Consider the following 22,717-nt stretch of genomic DNA (forward strand, 5'->3'; position numbering starts at 1 on the left):
TTTAGCGCAGTCAGGAGAAAACAAACAACCCCAGACAGAAAGAGAGTCATGGTAGGGGTAGAGCGACAGAAAGAAGTCTGAAGTTGAACCAGAAGGTTAAAGGGAAAGAACACCATTATAAGTGGTTGAAGTGGTTACCAGGAAGAGTCGTGAAAATAAGTGGTCCTCACATGTATTTGGTCAAGATGTTTAGTAGTGGAAAGGTTAGGTTTGTACATATAGATCATGTTTTACCTTCAGAGGTTCATGAAGGAGAAGGAAGTTGGGAAGAATCACTGAGTCTGATGAATTGGATGGTTGGGATACGAGTAGAGTACTAATAGTTACTTCAACACAAGGTGTTGCCTGAAACTAGTTCAGATCTGAGTCAGAGTCAGACCTGTCTGGTGAGGTGGAAAATTCAATTGAAGTTCAAGTGTAAATCAGTTTTTATTGGAGAAAGCTTCCCCTCAGACTCAGGTCCAGGTCAGTCAGGATCCTTCCCCAAGTCCTGAAAGTTTGGGTCACAAAAGGAGGCATCCTCTTAGGAACAGGAAGCTAGTGGTTAAACTTGATTTGTAAATAAATTGTATGAAATTTAAACTTTTGTGTAAAGTTTTTTATTAAGGAGGCAGACGTGTAGTAGCACCCTCTTGTGGCCATTTGTGTATGTATGTATCTATAGTCAAATCGGAATAAACCAGTTTTCAGTCGGGTACTTTGAAAGTCTCTTTGCTACACACAGTCTCTTTTCTGTGCTGAAAAGATATCAGCCCCCTCACCCATCACATTGCACTGTCCTGGATGCAAAACATCTTTACAAAATGAGCAAGAAAGGCCAGTTTTTCACCCGGGATGCTGAAATTTACAAGCCATTTTTACTGACCATGAATTGTACCCGAGTTCACAAGCAGCTGGAATTTATTAGATTGTCAGCAGGGAGTTTTCTGCACATTGGCCTTAAAGGGACAGTCCGAGCGAGGGGCTAAATTCTACAGACAGGCTGCAGGCTGCAGACTCCCCTAGATCTATTGGGCCACGCAGTGTTTGCATAATCAGAAGCTGAGGAAGGACATTTGCTCCAGATGTAAATGCATATTTGCAAATCCATCTCCCTTACTGCTGGTGCTTGTTGATTATGATGTTGATTTAGATGAGAACCTAATCATAACTTTGCATGAGTAAGCCGATTAATAAAATACAGCTGCAAACCGGAATCAAAGAGAACCCACTAAAAATCCGACCACTCACCAAAAAATATTTGTGAGGTGAACAAATGTGTATTTCTATAGAGCCTTTCACAACCTCAGGACACCCCAAAACACCTTACAGCCATGTAAGCATTGTAGAACTGTAGTCACTGATGTAGAAACTGCAGCAGCCAATTTGTGCACAGCAAGCTCCCACAAATAGCAATGTGATAAGTGGGATCAAACATTTGCCCTATTAAACCCTCACACAATTGTAAAGATGTCTATTAGGTTACCCCACCAGCCTTCTCTTTCTGGCAGAGAAGAGTGCAGCTGGTTTACTTTCCCAATAGGCAGAGCCCCTCAGTTCTGTTATAAAGCTCGTAAATATTTTTTGCACCCTCTCCAATGCATTGCTATCCTTCTTACAGTATTGAGACCTGAACTGTTCATTCTCCTTCAAGTTCTTCAGCCAAGGCTCTATACAAGACCAACAGAACTCCCTTTCAACTCTATTCCTTTGGAAATGAGCTTGGATGCCCAGTTTGCATTTTGCAGTGGCCCTTATTGCCTTGACCTTCAACCCTTTGTGATTTGTGTATTCTGTAGCCCAGATCTCACTCTACTCCGCACTGATTCCCAAGGACACAGTGACCTCGTTCTACTCAAATGAGCTGAGCAATTCTGAGCACTGATCTCCCCTGTCAAACACCTACAGCCACCAATTGTTCTAAACAGATGTAAAATAATGTTTCCTTTTGGGATGTTGACTTAACCTTTAAAGTCTTGGCAGAGTAGTCGGTTTCTTGGATTAAACAAACCTTTTTTTTTCAAATGAGGAAGCATGTTAAAGCAACTCTCTCAGCAATGCCTGGTATGCAGGCCAGCAACTCTCCACTCCCAGATTTGTGCCCCTGGTTCTTGAGAGGGTACATTCACCAGTCCTGGTGTGGGGGGCCTTCCTGCTGAGAGGGCAATGTTCCGATGCTTCTGCAGTTGAAGGGCCTCCAGTCCTCGGCCTCAAAGATGAAGGGTGACTGTTTGTGGAGGAGGGGGGGGGATGGACAGCCAGTCTCTGAGGAAGCACTCTCCTCAGTAAGGAGACAGGAGGGAAGTAAACCAGATTGGAGAGACTAAAGAGGCTGGGATTGTTCTCCTTATCACAGAGAAAGTTAAGAGGAGATTTAACTGCAGTGTATGGAAATGATAACAGATGTTGGTAGATGCAACGTCAAAATTAGAACAAGAATAGAGGTATTTTAATGTGTTTTTGCACAGCATGTGGTGTCGCTGGCTGGGCCAGCATTTATTGCCCATCCCTAACTGCCCTTGAGAAGGTGGTGGTGAGCTGCCCTCTTGAACCGCTGCAGTCCATGTGGTGTAGGTACACCCACAGTGCTGTTAGGGAGGGAGTTCCAGGATTTTGACCCAGCGACAGTGAAGGAACAGTGATATATTTCCAAGTCAGGATGGTGAGTGACTTGGAGGGGAACCTCCAGGTAGTGGTGTTCCCATTTATCTGCTGCCCTTGTCCTTCTAGATGGTAGCGGTTGTGGGTTTGGAAGGTGCTGTTGAATGCCAAAAGTAATTTTGTGAAAACAAAAGATGTGTTAACAACAGGAAAACTCAAACTTGTAACAATGACACACACTAGATACTCCGACACACGCACTGCACACACTAACACACACTGCACACACCGACACACACTAACACACACTGCACACACCGACGCACACTAACACACACTGCAAACACTAACACACACTGCACACACCGACACACGCACTGAACACACCGACACACACTGCACACACTGCAAACACTAACACACACTGCACACACCGACACACGCACTGAACACACCGACACACACTGCACACACTGACATACACTACACACACTGACACACACTGCACACACTGACACACACTGCACACACTACACACACTGACACACACTGCACACACTGACACACACACTGCACACACTAACACACACTGACACACACCAACACACACTGCACACACTGACACACACTGCACACACTAACACACACTGCACACACTAACACATACTGCACACACTGACACACACTGCACACACTAACACACACTGCACACACTGCACACACTAACACACACTGCACACATTAACACATACTGCACACACTGGCACACACTGCACACACCGACACACATTGCACACACCGACACACACACTGCACACACCGACACACACTGCACACACTGACACACACTGCACACACTAACACACACTGCACACATTGACACAGACTGCACACACTGACACACACTACACACACCGACACACGCACTGCACACTCTGACACACACTGCACACACTAACACACACTGCACACACTGGCACACACTGTACACACCGACACACGCACTGCACACACTGACACACGCACTGCACACACCAACACACACACTGCACACTCTGACACACACTGCACACACTGACACACACTGCACACACTGGCACACACTGGCACACACTGCACACACTGACGCACACACTGCACACTCTGACACACACTGCACACACTGGCACACTCTGCACACACCGACACACACTACATACACCGACACACACACTGCACACTCTGACACACACTGCACACACTGACACACACTGCACACACTGCACACACTGGCACACACTGCACACACCGACACACACCCTGCACACACTGGCACACACTGCACACACTAACACACACTGCACACTCTGACACACACTGCACACACTGGCACACACTGCACACACTAACACACACTGCACACACTGACACACACTGCACACACTAACACACACTGCACACATTGACACAGACTGCACACACTGACACACACTACACACACTGGCACACACCGACACACACACTGCACACACTGACACACACTGCACACATTGGCACACACTGCACACACTAACACACACTGACACACACTGACACACACTGCACACACTGACACACACACTGCACACACTGACACACACTGCACACACTGACACACACACTGCACACACTGACACACACTGCACACACTGACACACACACTGCACACACTAACACACACTGCACACACTGACACACACTGCACACACACTGCACACACCGACACGCACTGCACACACTAACACACACTGCACACACTAACATGTACTGCACACACTGACACGCATTGCACACACTAACACACACTGACACACACCGACACACGTACTGCACACACTAACACACACTGCACACACTGACACACACTGCACACACCGACACACGCACTGCACACACTTACACACACCGCACACACCAACACACACTGCACACACTGACACATACTGCACACACCGACACACACTGCACACACTAACACACACTGGCACACACTGCACACACCGACACACGCACTGCACACACTGACACACACTGCACACACTGACACACACTGCACACACTAACACACACTGCACACTCTGACACACACTGCACACACTGACACACACTGCACACACCGACACGCACTGCACACACTAACACACACTGCACACATTGACACAGACTGCACACACTGACACACACTACACACACCGACACACGCACTGCACACTCTGACACACACTGCACACACTGACACACACTGCACACACTAACAAACACTGCACACACTGGCACACACTGCACACACCGACACACGCACTGCACACTCTGACACACACTGCACACACTGACACACACTGCACACACTAACACACACTGCACACACTGACACACACTGCACACACTGACACACACTGCACACACTGACACACACTGACACACACTGCACACACCGACACGCACTGCACACACTAACACACACTGCACACACTAACATGTACTGCACACACTGACACGCATTGCACACACTAACACACACTGACACACACCGACACACGCACTACACACACTAACACACACTGCACACACTGACACACATTGCACACACTGACACACACTGCACACACTGACACACACTGCACACACCGACACACACTGCACACACCGACACACACACTGCACACACCGACACACACTGCACACACTGACACACACTGCACACACTAACACACACTGCACACATTGACACAGACTGCACACACTGACACACACTACACACACCGACACACGCACTGCACACTCTGACACACACTGCACACACTAACACACACTGCACACACTGGCACACACTGCACACACCGACACACGCACTGCACACACTGACACACGCACTGCACACACCAACACACACACTGCACACTCTGACACACACTGCACACGCTGACACACACTGCACACACTGGCACACACTGCACACACTGGCACACACTGCACACACTGACGCACACACTGCACACTCTGACACACACTGCACACACTGGCACACTCTGCACACACCGACACACACTACACACACCGACACACACACTGCACACTCTGACACACACTGCACACACTGACACACACTGCACACACTGCACACACTGGCACACACTGCACACACCGACACACACCCTGCACACACTGGCACACACTGCACACACTAACACACACTGCACACTCTGACACACACTGCACACACTGGCACACACTGCACACACCGACACACACCCTGCACACACTGGCACACACTGCACACACTAACACACACTGCACACTCTGACACACACTGCACACACTGGCACACACTGCACACACTAACACACACTGCACACACTGACACACACTGCACACACTAACACACACTGCACACATTGACACAGACTGCACACACTGACACACACTACACACACCGACACACACCCTGCACACACTGGCACACACTACACACACTAACACACACTGCACACTCTGACACACACTGCACACACTGGCACACACTGCACACACTAACACACACTGCACACACTGACACACACTGCACACACTAACACACACTGCACACATTGACACAGACTGCACACACTGACACACACTACACACACCGACACACGCACTGCACACTCTGACACACACTGCACACACTGACACACACTGTACACACTAACACACACTGCACACACTGGCACACACTGCACACTCCGACACGCACTGCACACACCGACACACACACTGCACACTCTGACACACACTGCACACACTGCACACACCGGCACACACTGCACACACCGACACACACACTGCACACTCTGACACACACTGCACACACTGGCACACACTGCACACACCGACACACACCACACACACCGACACACACACTGCACACTCTGACACACACTGCACACACTGACACACACTGCACACACTGGCACACACTGCACACACCGACACACGCACTGCACACTCTGACACACACTGACACACACTGCACACACTAACACACACTGCACACACTGGCACACACCGACACACACACTGCACACACTGACACACACTGCACACATTGGCACACACTGCACACACTAACACACACTGACACACACTGACACACACTGCACACACTGACACACACACTGCACACACTGACACACACTGCACACACTGACACACACACTGCACACACTGACACACACTGCACACACTGACACACACACTGCACACACTAACACACACTGCACACACTGACACACACTGCACACACACTGCACACACCGACACGCACTGCACACACTAACACACACTGCACACACTAACATGTACTGCACACACTGACACGCATTGCACACACTAACACACACTGACACACACCGACACACGTACTGCACACACTAACACACACTGCACACACTGACACACACTGCACACACCGACACACGCACTGCACACACTTACACACACCGCACACACCAACACACACTGCACACACTGACACATACTGCACACACCGACACACACTGCACACACTAACACACACTGGCACACACTGCACACACCGACACACGCACTGCACACACTGACACACACTGCACACACTGACACACACTGCACACACTAACACAAACTGCACACTCTGACACACACTGCACACACTGACACACACTGCACACACCGACACGCACTGCACACACTAACACACACTGCACACATTGACACAGACTGCACACACTGACACACACTACACACACCGACACACGCACTGCACACTCTGACACACACTGCACACACTGACACACACTGCACACACTAACACACTGCACACACTGACACACACTGCACACACTGCACACACTGACACACACTGACACACACTGCACACACCGACACGCACTGCACACACTAACACACACTGCACACACTAACATGTACTGCACACACTGACACGCATTGCACACACTAACACACACTGACACACACCGACACACGCACTACACACACTAACACACACTGCACACACTGACACACATTGCACACACTGACACACACTGCACACACTGACACACACTGCACACACCGACACACGCACTGCACACACTAACACACACTGCACACACTGACACACACTGCACACACTGACACACTGACACACACTGCACACACCGACACACGCACTGCACACACTAACACACACTGCACACACCAACACACACTGCACACACTGACACACACTGCACACACCAACACACACTGCACACACTAACACACACTGCACACACTGACACATGCACTGCACACACTAACACACACTGCACACACTGACACACACTGACACACACTGCATACACTGACACACACTGCACACACCGACACACACTGCACACACTGATACACACTGCACACACTGACACACACTGCACACACCGACACACACTGCACACACTGACACACACTGCACACACTGACACACACTGCACACATCGACACACACACACCGACACACACACACACTGACACACACACACACCGACACACACTGCACACACCGACACACACTGCACACACCGACACACACCGACACACACACACTGACACACAGTGCACACACCGACACACACACACACGACACACACTGCACACACCGACACACACACTGACACACACTGACACACATACACACACTAAATACACTGCACACACCTACACGCACACCTCACTCTCTCTCTCTCTCAGTCAACTTTGCATCCATGTCACCACTGGTTTCAGCGTTCCTGACCAGACTGTCATGTGCCACTTTAACAAAGGTGGGAGAGAGCAGGTTGTCATCAATACGGCTTTGGGCCTGTGATGTGGGAACTTAAGTAAGGTGCTCCAGTTCAGCAGCACGTTAACAAGGTGACCAGTTACAAGACTGCAGGAGGTGAGGAAGTGACAGGAATATCTGGCTCTCTGTCTGTCTGAATCTAAATTGTGGAATCCACTATCGGTGCCTGGGAGATTGAGGGGAAAGCAGGCAGCCAGCTAAAATGAGCTCTTTATTTAAGGATGTTTGAATAATGTATGCGCGTGTTTGTTGAGAGAAATATTTCAGTGAAAAGGAAATCCCTAGGTATGCCAGCCAGCTAAATAAAGTCGTGGGTTATCATGTAATTATCACCAAGGAACATTGCAATATTTGAGGCAGCATGCCAGAAATAATGCAAGTAAATATCGTACTCCCTTACCTTCCCTCCCCCTCCTGTTTCTCTCTTTCTCCTCAGTTGGACTCGTCTAATTCAAGCCGCATGGACCCTCACTCGATACCAAAGCAGCCGCTTGATTGGCACCACATCCACAAACATTGACTCCCCCCACCACTGACGCACAGTAGCAGCAGTGTGTACCATCTACAAAATGTACTGCAGGAATTCACCAAGGCTCCTTAGACAGCACATTCCAAACCCATGACCACTACCATCTAGAAGGACAAGGGTGGAAAATAGATGGGAACACCACCACCTGGAAGTTCCCTTCCAAGTCACTCACCATCCTGACTTGGAAATATATCGCCGTTCCTTCACTGTCACTGGGTCAAAATCCTGGAACTCCCTCCCTAACAGCACCGTGGGTGTACCTACACCACATGGACTGCAGCGGTTCAAGAAGGCAGCTCACCACCACCTTCTCAAGGGCAGTTAGGGATGGGCAATAAATGCTGGACCAGCCAGCGACTTTAAGAAGTCAACATTAAGCCTCTTGTGTTGGTGGAAGCATCATCACCCCTCATGTCAGAAGGTTGTAGGGTTCAAGCTTTACACATGTGCCTTCAGCATGTACCCCAGGGTGTGGATGTGACTTTGGGGCCTGCTCTGTGGTCACACAGCCTGCCGACTGCATTCACTGTCAAACTGGGAATAGCAACCCTGGGTGATTGGCAACAGGGGAACCTCACCCAGGCTCAGTGTCCTGGCCAGAGGAGGAGCTGGGTGCAGCAGCCATGGCTCAGTGGATGTCAATCTCACCTCGTGAGTCAGAACGTTGTGGGTTCATGTCCTCACTCCAGACACTGCTCCCTCACTGCTTGCCCCCTATCTCCCATTCCCTGCTGGCAGGCGCATGGGCTGTTACGTGAAGACAGGATTGAATTGGCCTACGTTGGCAGCCCCCCCAAGGTTGAACAGCCCGCTGTGTCACTTTTTGCCTGGGGTCATTGGATGAATATCTGCCTAAAGCAGTCGAGGAGGCTTGTGGAATTGTGCTTGTTTGAGTAAGAGGTCGCCAGGAGAAAGGAGAGTTTAAAAAAGAAAGGAAAGTTTTGCATAAGTTTCAGTATGGTGTAAAGCTGTTCCAGAAGGAGCTTCTAAAACTCCGATCCTAGCCCAGATAAACAGCGAGCAGCATCTATCGGAAAGATACAAGCCCTGAATTCCTCGCCTCAGACTCTCTCGCTCTCTATCTCTCGCTTTCTCTCTCGCTTTGTGTTATCAGTCAGCTCAATGTACCCTTACTGGTCTAAATTAAGCCTCTTGTTCCACTCCGTGTGTGGAAAATTCAGCAGCAGCTGACCTAAGGGCTATTTGCATGTCACTGAGAAAGGCACTTTGCATAATGGAAGGACATTATTCTTAAATGCCTTTCGGAGCCACAGAACAATATGCAAACCCCAAGATTGAGGATTGAGTGACTTTTGAAAAAGAATGCAAAGGCTTGAGTCTATAAAATAATTTGTCAAGTCTTTCACAATTAAACCTATCATCTTAACACAACAAATACGTCATAAAAGTGACCACACTCCAAAAATACTTCAGCAGCTTTAAAGATCTTGAGCTGGTGATGGGGCAACGATATGAACACACACGGCAAAGAATGATTGGTTTTATGCCGGTGAGCACAGTAGCCGTTTTGTAGAGAGCAAGATCCCATCAACAGTAAAATAAACAACCAATCAAGCTGAGAGAGGAATGTCTCTCTGGGGATCCGGGGAGAGAGTTGGAACCTCTCATAGCATAATATAGTACAGCAGGAGGCCATTCAGTCCATCATGCCTATGCCAGTTCTTTTAAAGTGAAGTAGTCCCATTCTCCCTGCCCTTTATCCATACACCTGCAAATTTTGTTTTCTTTCTTGGGATGTGGACATTGCCAGCATCTGTTGCCCATCCTTTATTACCCGTGAACAGAATGGTTTGTTAGGCCACTTAAGAGTCAACCACATTGCTGTGGGCCTGGAGTCACATGTAGACCAGTCTGGGTAAGGACAGTAAATTTCCTTCCCTAAAAGGCATTAGTGAACCAGATGGGTTTTTACAACAATCGATGATGGTTGGCATGGTTACCGTTACTGAGATGAGCTTACATTTCCAGATTTTATTAATTGACATGGAGATTTGAACCCATTTCCCCCAAGCCTCTAGATTACTAGTCCAGTAACATTACTGCTGTGCCACCAGCTTCCCTTTTAAAAGTTGCTAATGAAAGACTTTTGTTTACACAAAGCGCTTTTCATGACCACTGGATACCTCAAAGAGCTTTGAACTGTTGTAATGCAAGAAACTCGGTAACCAATTTCACAAACGGCATTGTGACAATGACCACATATCCGCTTTTCATCAAATCATAGAAAGCTTAAGCACAAAAAGAGGCCTCTTGGCTGAAAGAAAACCAGCCACCCAGACTGATCCCACTTTGCAGCGTTTGATCTGTAGCCCTGCAGATTACAGCACATGAAGTACATATCCAGACACCTTTCAAATGAGTTGAGGGTTTCTGCCTTTACTACCCTTTCAGGCAGCGAGTTCCAGACCCTCTCAACCCTCTGGGTGAAAAACATTTTCCTCATCTCCCCGTTAATCTTTCTATCAATCACTTTAAATCTATGCCCCCTGGTCACTGATCTCTCTGCTAATGTAAACAGGCCCTTTCCATCCACTGTCCCCAGGCCCCTCACAATTTTGTACATCAAATCTCCCCTCAGCCTCCTCTGTTCCAAGGAGAACAATCCCAGCCTATCCAATCTTTCCTCATAGCTGCAATTTTCCAGTGCTGGCAACATCTTCATAAAACCCCTCTGTACCCTCTCTAGTGCAATTACATCTCTCCTGTAATGAGGTGACCAGAACTGCATTCAGTACTCAAGCTGTGGTCTAACTAATGTTTTATATAGTTCCAGCATAACCTCCCTGTCCTTATATTCTATACCTCGGCTAATAAATTAAGGGATTTCACATGCCTTCTTAACCACCTTATCAACCCTTCCTGCTACCTTCAGGGATCTGTGGGTATTCACTCCAAGGTCCCTCACTTCCTCCAATTTATCCTGTATTCCTTTGCTTTGTTTGAACTCCCCAAATACATCACCTCACACTTCTCTGAGCTGAATTCCATTTGCCACTTTTCTGCCCACCTGACCAGTCCACTGATATCGTCCTGCAGTCTACAGCTATCCTCCTCACTATGTACCGTGTGGCCAATTTTTGAGTTGTCTGCAAACTTCTTAATCATTCCCCCTACATTCAAATCCAAATTATTAATACACACAAAAAGCAGGGGACCAAGTACTGAACCCTATGGAACCCCACTGGAAACAGCCTTCCTGTTGCAAAAACACCAATCAACAATCACCCTTCGTGTCCTGCCACTGAGCCAATTTTGTACCCAGTTTGCTACATTCCCCTGGATCCCACAGGCTTTTATTTTTTTAACCAACCTACCATGTGGGAACTTGTCAATAGCCTTTCTAAAATCCATGTAGAACACATCAACTGTACTACCCTCATCAATCCTCCTTGTTACTTCCTTAAAAAAATTCAATCAAATTAGTCAGACATGACCTGCCCTTAACAAATCCATGCTGACTGTCCTAAATTCATCTGTGCCTAAATGACAGTTTATCCTGTCACTTTCAGTGATGTTGGTTCAGGGATAAATATTGTCCAAGAGTCCAGGAATAACTCCATTGCTCTTCTTCAAAGTAGTGCCGTGGGATCTTTTACATCCACCTGAGAGAACAGATGGGGTAGCATCCAAAAGGCGGCACCTGCAACAGTGCAGCATTCCCTCAGTACTGCAATGGTGTTATGGCACAGCCGATGGTAAATGCTGAGCTGTTCAAATCCCAAAGGGAAACTTGAAACAACTGCCACAACTTGTTTTGCAATTTGTATAAATATCAAGATGCTTGCCTTGAATTCAGTTGTAATAAGACCACCAAGTCTTATAGGTTTTTACAAAACTAGATGCAACATTTATTAGTAAGAGAAATGACTTTAAACACATACATAGGTCTACAAATTACTATCATGATAGCTTCTAAATCCCCTAATTAATCTAACTCCCAGTTACACTTTCGTTAAGGCAACAGTAAGACACAATAGATTTTAAAAGACCCAGGCAAAAAAACATGATACCCTGAACATTCCAATTCAAGGGGAGTTTTCTTAACTTTAGTCTTTGGAAAACAACAGCTTGAGGCTTAGATGCTGAAGGCTTTTCATGCCTACCCTTACATACAGCCTTTACTCCTTTATAGATATTTTCCCCTTTGAATGCAAATTCCCATTGTTTCACTATGTCTACGGACTATATCTTTCTGATAATAAAAGCCTCTCACAGCATGAACTTTTACCAGTACTCTTTGGGAAAAATAAACACACTGTTTCTAAACTTCATCTGGCTAGGTGACACATTTCACCCCTCCTTTGAAAACAGTCTAGTCTGTTTTATTAAAAAATGCAAATGTCCTTTTACCTTACATTCAAAACCTCCTCCATGTTTAACATGTTTACCTCAAAGCCTTCAGACCGGCTGCCTTTAATCCAGTTAAGTCTCACATACACACACACACACACAGACACACACACACAGACACACAGACACAGACACAGATACACCCACACACACACACACACACACACACACAAACAGACAAACACATCCAGCTATTACTCCAATTTACAATAAATTTCAATAACATTATGCAAATTATTATATCTTCCTGACACTGGAGTATCAGCCTGGATGTATGAAGGCTTTTTGGAGCAGGGCTGGAAGCAGGCAAAGCAGGTCACCCACTCCGTCACAAAGGCTGTCAAAAGGACAGAGATTGTAACTTGAGCGATTTAGTGTGACCCTGAACTGACATGTGTGTGATAAGCAGCAAACTTAAAAATACTCATAGAGGGACTTCCTCTTTAGAGCTGTGTTGAGTAAACAATGGTCAGACGCCAAAGAATTAGCAATGAAATGAGACGGCTGATTGAGCAGGAAGTCCCCTTGCTAATAACAGAAACCTTGGTGATTACTCTCTGTGGCTGCTGAGTGGCCTCATATAGTTTATTTCAAGACGCAGAGTAGAGTCCCTCCCATCAACATGGGATCTCCATGCTGGGAGTCCGTCCAGGGCCAGGACAAGCAGGGGAAAAAACTGGTTAAAATAGTCCCCCAGCCATTCTACTCTCCATCCCTCTGGGTTACTTACCTGTTACTCTCTCTGACTGCACGTACAACCCTCTGAAATCTCTGTGCTCCTCCAGTCATGACCTTCATGTACCACCTGGAAGGGTGATGATAGTAAATCCCACTCTGGGGCTGGAGTGCAGGAACCTACACTGACTCTCCAGTGCAGTATCGAGGGTGTGTGATCGGATGTGATATCTTTCGGATGAGACATTAATCCATGGGCCACGGTTACCAACTGTGATTTAATGTACTCCTGGAGGTTTCATCACATTACTTGTCCCCACGCTCCAGCCATTAGCCAGCCAACGTATCCATGCTTGTGATGCACTGCCTTCCTATGCCAACTGCAAAGCAAATAGACTCATTACTCAACTGGACGGTGTCTGGCTATCAGCCAAACAGCCTTTATTCCCCCATTTTCAATATTTTTATATCTGGCAAAGAGAAATGTTCAAAGAAAAGGACAAAAAAGCCCAATCTTTTTTCATGGCCCGGTGATTTTTCTCCAGGGTTGCACACAGCAATGTTCTGGAGATTGATCCCCAATTCCTGGAGGCTCCAGGCCAATACTGGAGAGTTGGCAACCCTACCGAGGACCCATCTGCCTGCTGAGGTGGGGATCTCATGGCACCATTCGAAGAGGAGCAAGAAAGAGATGTACCCTTGATGACCCTCCAGTATTTACTCCTCAATCAACATTATTAAAAAATGATTTCACTGGCCATTTATTGCAGTTTGTGGGTGCTTGCTGTGCACAATTTGCCCACTTTTCCTATATTTCAACAGTGACTGCACTTCCCAAAAAGGCTGTAAAGTGCTTCCGGATGTCCTGAGGTTGTGAAAAGCAAAACAATATAATCCCTATCTCCTTTCCTTCCTGTCTTATACTCAGTTTGGTACATTTTCAGCTGGGCGCCACTTTATCCCCGGCGTTGTTAATTATAGTTCAGTCGTGCTGACTTGGCCTCTTCAATACCCCTCATCCAAACAGCCATCTGAGCCCCACCACCAGGCACCAACAGGCTATTCAACTGTGTGGGGTGTGGGAGTGAACCACTGTCTGGGTGCTGGTCCCACCCTGTGGAGTGCTGCATTGTCATGGGTGATGTCTGGTGTTCAACTGAAGCCCTGTTAGGAACTGGATTGGAACTCACGACAACTAAGCCTAGGGAAGAGCTGGAGAGTTCCCTCCGGCTGCTATTTATTATCCGGCCGATCATCTTGTTAGCTGCTGGTTATGGAATCTTGCTGTGTACAGTTTGCCTCAAAAGCGAGAAGGACTGTGCCTCACATCAAGAGTTAGTCATCGGGCATGAGGCAATGGCACATGCTGAGTATTCTTTGACTGGTTTTTGTTTCTTTCTTTCCCTAATTGCAGTACAGCCAGTGGGTGAGCTGTGGGCTGGCTCCCTGGACTTGTTCAATCTCGCCTGACCTTTAACGCGTTGCCTAGAGGCCACTTCCTTCAGTGTGTTTTTGAAGATTAAATCATCCAGATCTCTTGTTTCAAATACACAAACTCAAACCCTCCTACCTCCCCCTCTCACACACACTGCTCTGAGTGTGCAATCCATCAGAACAGAGAGAGAGAGAGAGAGTGTCAGTGAAGCCTCACCTGCAGACACTGTATCCAGTTTAAGTATCTCACTCGCTGACTCAGTGGCCATCTTAAAACAGATATCTTTCATGTCATCTGCCATCTTCATGTATGCTCACACACACATACAGGCAAAAACACACCCAATGTACACTAACACACATCTACAGACACACGCATACCCGTGTACACACACATATACAGACACACACCCCCCCCCATGTGTATTCACATATATATGGAGACACACGCACATCCTTGTATACCCACATATACACACACACGTACACACCCATGTACACTCACACATATATGCAGGCACATGCACACCCTTATACACACACACACACACATAAATACAGACTCACACACATACACATCCATGTACACCCACATATATAGGCACATGCACTCCAATGCACAAGTACACATATATACAGACACAAGCACCCATGTACATCCACATATACAGATGCGCACACGCCCATGTACACTCACACATATATAGACACAAACACACCCTTGTACACCCACATATACAGACACATGCACACCCATGTACATTCACACAGACACACACACACACACACCCATGTACACCCACATATACAGACACACGCACACCCATGTACATTCACACAGACACACACACATACACACCCATGTACACCCACATATATAGGCACACGCACACTCATGTACACTCACACGCATATACAGACACACGCACACCCATGTACATTTATACCATACATATAGACACAGGGGAGACAGTGGCATAGTGGTCATGGACTAGTAATCCAGAGGCCCAAGCTAACACTCTGGGGATAGAGTTTCAAATCCCACCAAGGCAGCTGATGGAATCTAAATTCAATTAATAAATTTGAAATTAAAAGCTAGTCCAATAGTTAGGGAAGGAATTCTGTCATCCTTACCTGGCCTGGCCTATGTGTGACTCCAGACCCACAGCAAAGTGTTGACTCTTAACTGCCCTCTGAAATGGCCGACCAAGCCACTCAACCACATCAAACCACTACAGACTGGACAAGCAACTGCCTGACATAGTCATCCTCACAGAATCATACCTTACAGATATTGTCCCAGACACCACCATCACCATCCCTGGGTATGTCCTGTCCCACCAGCAGGACAGGCCCAGTGGAGGTGCCGGGAGGGAGTTGCCCTGGGAGTCCTCCACATCGACTCCAGACCCCTTGAAATCTCATGGCATCAGGTCAAACATGGGCAAGGAAACCTCCTGCTGACTATCACATACCGCCCTCCCTCAGCTGATGAATCAGTGCTCCTCCATGTGGAACACCACTTGGAGGAAACACTGAGGGTGGCAAGGGCACAGAATGTACTCTGGGTGGGGGACTTCAATGTCCATTGCCAAGAGTATCTCGGTAGCACCACTGCTAGCCGAGCCCCAAAGGACATAGCGGTTAGACTGGGTCTGTGACAAGTGGTGAGGGAAAAACTACTTGACCTCATCCTCACCAACCTGCCTGCCGCAGATGCATCTGTTCATGACAGTATCAGTAGGAGTGACCACCGCACTGCCCTTGGGAAGACAAAGTCCCGCTCCACATTGAGGATACCCTCCATCGTGTTGTGTGGCATTACCGCTATGCTAAATGGGATAGATTTTGAACAGATCTAGCAACTCAGGACTGGGTGTCCATGAGGTGCTGTGGGCCATTGGCAGCAGCAGAATTGTATTTGAACACAACCTGTAACCTCATGGCCCAGCATATCCCCCAGTCCACCATTACCATCAAGCCAGGGGATCAACCCTGGTTCAATGAAGAGTGCAGGAGGGCATGCCAGGAGCAGCAGCAGGCATACCTAAATATGAGGTGTCAACCGGGTGAAGCAATAACACAGGACTATTTACATGCCAAACAGCATAAGCAGCAAGTGACAGACAGGGCGAAGCAATCCCACAACCAACAGATCAGATCTAAACTCTGCAGTCCTGCCACATTCAGTCGTGAATGGCGATGGACAATTAAACAACTCACTGGAGGTGGAGGCTCCACAGCTATCCACATCCTCAATGATGGAGGAGCCCAGCACATCAGTGCAAAAGATAAGACTGAAGCATTTGCAACAATCTTCAGCCAGAAGTGCCAAGTGGATGACCCATCTCGGCCTCCTCTGGAAGTCCCCAGTATCACAGATACCAGTCTTCAGCCAATTCGATTCACTCCACATGATATCAAGAAACAGCTGAAGGCACTGGATACTGCAAAGGCTATGGGGTCTGACAATATTCCTGCAATAGTGCTGAAAACTTGTACTCCAGAACTTGCCGGGCCTCTAGCCAAGCTGTTCTAGTACAGCTACAACACTGGCATCTACCCAGCTATGTGGAAAATTGCCCAGGTATGTCCTGTACACAAAAAGCAGGACAAATCCAACCCAGCCAATTACCGCCCCATCAGTCTACTCTCCATCATCAGTAAAGTAACGGAAGGGGTCATTAACTGTGCTATCAAGCAGCACTTGCTTAGCAATAACCTGCTCATTGACGCTCAGTGTGGGTTCCGCAAGGGTCACTCAGCTCCTGACCTCATTACAGCCTTGGTTCAAACATGGATACAAGAGCTGAACTCCCAAGGTGAGGTGAGAGTGTCTGCCCTTGACAACAAGGCAGCATTTGACCGAGTGTGGCATCAAGGACCCCTAGCAAAACTGGAGTCAATGGGAATCAGGGGGAAAACTCCTCTGGCTGGAGTCAAACCTAGCACAAAGGAAGATGGTTGTGGTTGTTGGAGGTCAGTCATCTCAGCTCCAGGACATCACTGCAGGAGTTCCTCAGGGTAGTGTCCTCGGCCCAACCATCTTCAGCTGCTTCATCAATGACCTTCCTTCCATCATAAGGTCAGAAGTGGGGATGTTCGCTGATGATTGCACAATGTTCAGCACCATTTGAGACTCCTCAGATACTGAAGCAGTCCATGTCCAAATGCAGCAAGACCTGGACAATATCCAGGCTTGGACTGACAAGTGGCAAGGAACATTCATGCACACAAGTACCGGGTAATGACCATCTCCAACAAGAGAGAATCTAACCATCAGCTCTTGATGTTCAATGGCATTACCATCGCTGAATCCCCCAGTAAGCGACATCCTGGGTGTTACCATTGACCAGAAACTGAACTGGACTAGCCGTATAAATACTGTGGCTACAGGAGCAGGTCAGAGGCTAGGAATCCTGCGGTGAGTAACTCACTGCCTGACTCCCCAAAGCCTGCCCACCATCTACAATGCACAAGCCAGGAGTGTGATGAAATACTCCCCACTTGCCTGGATGAGTGCAGCTCCCACAACACTCAAACAGCTTGACACCATCCAGGACAAAGCAGCCCACTTGATTGGCACCCCAACCACAAACATTCATTCCCTCCACCACCAACGCACAATAGCAGCAGTCTATACCATCTACAAGATGCACTGCAGGAACTCACCAAGGCTCCTCAGACAACACCTTCCAAACCACTACCACCTAGAAGGACAAGGGCAGCAGATAGATGGGAACACCACCACCTGGAAGTTCCCCTCCAAGTCACTCACCATCCTAACTTGGAAATATATCGCCGTTCCTTCACTGTCACTGGGTCGAAATCCTGGAACTCCCTTCCTAACAGCACTGTGGGTGTACCTACACCACATGGACTGCAGCGGTTCAAGAAGGCAGCTCACCATCACCTTCTCAAGGGCAACTAAGGATGGGCAATAAATGCTGGCCTAGCTAGTGACGGGTGTTTACAGCCATTTTGGGACTAATAACAGGAAATTCTCCTGGAATGATCAACAGTGGAGGCAAAAAAAAACCTCCTGGAATCTTTCGAGAAGAGACCTGATGTTGCAAAGAGATGGATGGGCCGAGTGGCCTTTCCTTGTCCTGTTTGACCTTGTGAGAGGTGGAAATTTGCAGGAACTTTTCTTCATAAAGAAAGTGGCGTTTGAAAAACATTACTCAGAGAGGGAGTGTCAGGCAGACAGAAAAGGAACCCCTTGTACGGGTACCTACGTGCTGACTAAACATGACCAGTTTTAAATGATCTGTGTTTGCTGGGGAAAGGGTGGGGACAGACAGTGTGTGCTAAAGCGTCCAGGGCCTTTGACAAGCTCAACACTTGCAGGTTGGGCTCTGAAGTGTCAAACCATTGTTCTGGGGGAGGGGAGAAGCTCTTTAAACTGATCCGAGAGAGGCCCACACATACCACAGCAAGCAAGGCAGTGGTGGAAAAAGTGATGTCACTTGGAACTGGGCCAGAGAGTTGGGGGGGGGGCGGCGGTTGTGGGGGGGGATGTTCCTTCTCTGCAGCTGTATTTGCAATGCTGCCAGGGCGTGTGTGCGGCTGTCAAACCTCACTGCCACTTGCAGGCTTCCAGTTGGCCTGAACATTGAAATCAGCACAGTTCAGACATTGCCTTCATTCTTTAGCCCTTGAGCCTCTTGCATTGGCTTCTCCTGCTGGATACCAGGGCCCAGTCACATTTCACTGCTGGCTTCAGAGCCTGACTGCTAAAAATAAATCCCACTCGCCACATTATAATTGGAGGTAGCCAGAAACAGGAATTTAAAGCAGGGAGTGTAGCAATAATCCTTGAATTGAACCCTCAACAACATTTCCTAATCCTTTTCTCGACAACATTCCCTGATCCCAATCATGACAACGCTCCCTGATCCCTTTGCCGACAATATTCCCTGATCCCATTCCCTGACAACATCCTCTGACCCCAGTCCTGACAATGTTCCCTGATCCAATTTCTGATAATATTCCCTTATCCCTTTCCAAAAAAAATTCCCTGACTCCGTTGCCTTGACAACAGTTCCTGGTCCAATTCCTGACAACATTCCCTGATCCCATTTCCAACACCAACACCTGACTTCTTTTCTACGGCAACATTCCCTGAACCCGCTCCCGACAACATTTCCTGACCCCACGCCTGACAATACCCCCGATCCAATTCCTGAAAACATTCCCTGATCCCTTTCCCAAAAACATTCCCTGGCCCCACTCCTGACAACATTTCCTGACCCCACTCCCAACAATATTCCCTGATCTAATTCCTGACAACATTCCCTGATCCCATGCCCGACAGCATTCCCTGATCCAATTATCACCAAGACTCTCTGATCCCATTGCTCCAACCCTTCCTTATCCTGCTCCCAGCAGTTTGAAATCCAGTAAAATTAGCTGAGCTAGGTCCAGTAAACTCCCTGTTGATTGGTTTAAAATATTTATGCATTACTGACATGGCCACCCCTCATTCCCCAGGCTACAACTGAAGGTCTTGGTAGGCCATCTCCGACAGCAGCTAAGAGTCATTCATCTTGGTGTGGGACTGACGTCACACTTAGGTCAGACTGGATAATGTCCTTCTTGACATTGGTGAACCTGTTGGATTTTATAACAGTCCGACAGTTCTTGCTCTTGCCTACTGATCGTCAGGAGGTGAAAGGGAGGGAGGAACTTAAAACAACTATAAGCACTAGGGAAAGAGTACTGAGAAAAGTATTAAAACTAAAAGCTAACAAATCCCCAGGTCCTGATGCGCTTCATTCTAGGGTCTTAAATGAAGTGGCTGCTGAGAAAGGAGATGCATTGGTTTTAATGTTCCAAAATTCCCAGGCTTCTGGAAAGATCCCATCAGATTAGAAAATAGTGAATGTAACTCCTCTATTCAAGAGAGGAGGGAGACAGAAAGCTACAGGTCAGTTAGCTTAATATCTGTCATAGGGAAAATGCTAGAATCTATTATTAAGGATTTTATAGCGGGGTACTTAAAAAATCTCAACGCAATCAGGCAGAGTCAACATGGTTTTGTGAAAGGGAAATTGTGTTTGACTAACTTATTAGAGTGCTTTGAGGAAGTAGCAAACAACGTGGATAAAGGTGAATGTGCCGTACTTAGATTTCCAGAAGGTATTTGATAAGGTGCCACATCAAAGGTTACTATACAACCTAAGAGCTCATGGTGTAGGGGGTAACATATTGGCATGGATAGAGGATTGGCTATCTAACAGGAGACAGGCAGTAAGGATAAATGGGTTAGTTTCAGGTTGGCAAGCTGAGGCCTCAACTATTTACCACCTATGTTACTGACCTGGACGACGGGACCTCAGTACGGGTGCTAAATTTGCTGATGGTACAAAGATAAGTAGGAAAGTAGGTTGTGAAGAAGACATAAGGGGCAGAATTTTGCCCTTGATGGGCCGGTGGGCCGCACCGGCTCGGTGGTGGGCGGGCAGCTGATCGCCGCCACCAAAACGGGCCCCGCTTACATTTTAAGTGCGCGGGCCAAGTAAGGCCCGCCCAGCGGGTCACCCGATGGGAAGCGCTATGCATTTCCAGTGCAGGGGGGATGGAGGGAATCCCCAGCTGTTGGAGTGCGCTCCTTCATGCATGTACACGAAGCAGAACCCATCTCCCTGAGACTAAGTGCTGCCTCAGGGAGAGCGCTGACAGTGTTTGAAACTTTAAAAATAGAAAAAGAAAAGAATTATTAACATGTCCCCCTCATGTGACAATGTCACACGAGATGGGACAAGTTAATAAATATCACAGACACTTTATTAAAGTTTTTTAAAACAGAAATGAAACCTCATCCCGCCGGTGGAAGAGGTTTCATGTATTATCAGGATCCCGCTGGGGCTCCTGGCCTGCTCGCCAGCCTTAAGGTTGGATGGGCAGGTCCTTCAATTGATTTAACTATCCCGTCAATGGCTTCAATTGGCCATTGACAGGTCGGCGGGCAGACAGCTGATTGCGCTGTCCCCCCCGCCTTCCTGAATATTTAAATGGGGCGGGATGATTTCGGGGGATTCCTCCTGACCTCCTCCCACGTCACTTTCCCCTCGGCGAGCGGCCCCCCCCCCCCCCCCCCGCCCCCCCCGCCGCCAAGCTCACTGACGGTAAAATTCTGCCCGCGGAGTCTGAAAAGGGATATAGATGGGTTAAGTGGGCGAGCAAAAATTTGTCAGATTTTGTATAGTGCGGGAAAATGTGAACATTGTATGTGAAGTTAGTATGCGGTTACAGCAAGTGATTAGGAA

At 47.8% G+C, this 22,717-nt stretch overlaps 1 protein-coding gene across 1 annotated transcript in view; it reads left to right on the plus strand.

Annotated features, from left to right (window-relative positions):
- LOC121278336 (inositol-trisphosphate 3-kinase B-like) overlaps positions 1-22,717 on the plus strand; it is a 179,171-nt gene that overhangs the window by 63,258 nt on the left and 93,196 nt on the right. The window lies entirely within an intron of this gene.

The sequence above is a fragment of the Carcharodon carcharias genome, chromosome 5 (genome assembly GCF_017639515.1).
Source record: "Carcharodon carcharias isolate sCarCar2 chromosome 5, sCarCar2.pri, whole genome shotgun sequence".
NCBI classification, from domain to species: Eukaryota; Metazoa; Chordata; class Chondrichthyes; order Lamniformes; family Lamnidae; genus Carcharodon; species Carcharodon carcharias.